The sequence below is a fragment of the Ochotona curzoniae genome, unplaced genomic scaffold (genome assembly GCF_017591425.1).
Source record: "Ochotona curzoniae isolate NIBS_2020 unplaced genomic scaffold, NIBS_Ocur_1.0 contig_1274, whole genome shotgun sequence".
Taxonomy (NCBI): Eukaryota; Metazoa; Chordata; class Mammalia; order Lagomorpha; family Ochotonidae; genus Ochotona; species Ochotona curzoniae.
The window spans coordinates 21,667,205-21,669,659 of NW_024465023.1; positions in this window are offsets into that span (position 1 = coordinate 21,667,205).

Consider the following 2,455-nt stretch of genomic DNA (forward strand, 5'->3'; position numbering starts at 1 on the left):
CGAAATGTAGGCCAATCTCACTAGAGTTAGGTAGAATCTCAATGTAGTTTTTATTTGTATCTCCTTGGTAGCTTGGGAGCCTGAAAATTTTTTCATACATAGAGACTATATGTAAAAGACAATAGCACAAAAAAAGAAATGGGTCCTTCCATCACTCTTTATGAGAGGGTTTCAGAGAAGAAATAATCATATTTAACATGAACAAAAAATAACGTGTTTTTTGTAAGCCAATGAGATTTTGTGATTTATTACCACGGCCTGATTTATCCTAGTGTTAATCAACATGTGATCCATAGACCACTTCTAATCTTCAAATTAGTTGTGATCTGTCCATGAACAAATTAAGTACAGAAATTGAGAGAAAGTTTTTAGAAACTTGATAATTTGAAAGAAATTTTATGCCCCTAGTTAAGAGTCACACTCCTATATAAAACAGAACCATGATGTTTGTAGTAGTTTAAAATCTCTTTAATACAGCTTATATTTCAACCTTCTACCTTACATTTATTTTATTTTAAAAATAAAATGGAATCCTCTAAATATCTCAGAAAGATTGAGTGGTAGTAAACTGCAGTATGTACCAAAGAAACTATTTTAGGTAAATTGGGTGTAAGAATCCAAGATGGATACCATGTTTAATTGCATCTAAGTACACTTCAGGGTGAATCCATTATATGCTGCTGTTGCTGATGATTTTTCTCTTAAATTGGATTTTCCTTCACCATTTAGAAATTGTAATTAGGTATCAATAAAATATACTACACAAGGGATTAGTATATAACCAACAAAATGTTTCTTTATTTTGAAGATCAGGGATAAACCATTTCCACCTTTACTCACTGAAACATAATTTACTAGAATTCAAATCAAGCAAAATGACTAATATTGAATTACTGTGCTCCCAGAGCATCGCATAAGCTCCAACTCTGTGTTCTGTCTCCTCTACTCCTAAATTCGCTCTTACTTTATGTTTCAGGTTCACCATATATACCACAAATAGGAAAATGAATCACTGACATAGCAGGTAGTCTATAAAACAGTTTTCTCTTCAATGGACCCCCCTGCCTAGAATAGTCCTCCTTTCCTGAAGCAAGCAAGTCTGTGACAGTCCAGCTGATCCTCTCCTTTCAGCTGTCTTGCTAACGATCTATATTGTTACTGCAGTGAAACTGACCATCAGTAATTTATCACAAGGCTCAAATATATTGTTTTAAAATCTATAACATCTAGATTTTTAGCATTTTATTTCTTGGATATATGTCATTTACAAACTGTGGAAATGTAGTGACACAACAATCTTCCAGATCTGAGAATTCAGGCTGCTTTACATTAAACATGATTTCATTGCTCTAATTGCCCTGATATTTGGTCATTACTGTGTAGTGTCATGAATTTGGCTCTCCACCTGGTGAACCAGGTTGAATGCCATAGCACTGATCAACAGAAACATTCTTCTTTACATTCAAGTGCAATCTTGTGATGCCTGAGATTTGGCACTTTGATCTGTTCAGGAATTTAGCCACAGCCATTCTCTTGACCCTCTTCCACAAGCTGAGTGGCATAATGCTGGCTCCTGTCCACACTCACCACCAAAGTGTTTCCTATATTAACTTTTAGGTTTGCAGAAGCTCTAGGGATATGACACTAAGTGCCTTTGCCATAATGTTACTCTGGTCAAAGGAAACTTCCCAATCAACAATGAGAGAACAGTATATCTATTTCATGAGTGGGAAGATAAAAGAATTATTTAATGTCAAAGATTTAGAAAGACATTATACCATTATTGTTTTAATAATACTATTATTTACATTTTAAGAATGAGAAAGTTGAGGTTATGAATATTATGAATATCATTACAATCACATAGGTAGGAAGTTACTTAACTCTTGGTAAATTGTTAGCTGGGGGCAGGTGTTTAATGTAGCAGATTGAATAGTCAGTCACCTGCAGTGCAAACATCCCATATGAGTGCTGGTTCGGGTCCCAGCTGCTCCACCTCCAATCAGGCTTCATAATAATATGCCTGTGGAGGCAGCAGAATATGCCTCCCAAGTTCTTGGGTCGCTGACACCCAAGTGGGAGATACAGTTGGAACTACAGGCTCCTGGTTTTGCCCTAGCCATCATGGCCAATTGAGAAGTGAAATCAGCAGATGGAAGGTTTCTTTCCTCTGTCTACCAGTGCCATTGCATCTATATCATAAAGCAATAAAAATGAATGGAGAAGTATGGTGCCAGATTTTTTCTTTTTAAAATTGTATTAATTGTAAACAACTGTAAACCTGAAAATAAGTTTTAATGCAATTCCTACACCACAAAAGGTGAATTTATCTTCCTTGAGTCACCAAGGGGTAATGTCTATGGAAGAAGACATCATTTTATTCTCTCATTTTGCAGAAAAAGAATAATTGCATTCATGTAAGCTTGATTCCTGAGAGCCTGCCTGGAATGAAAGT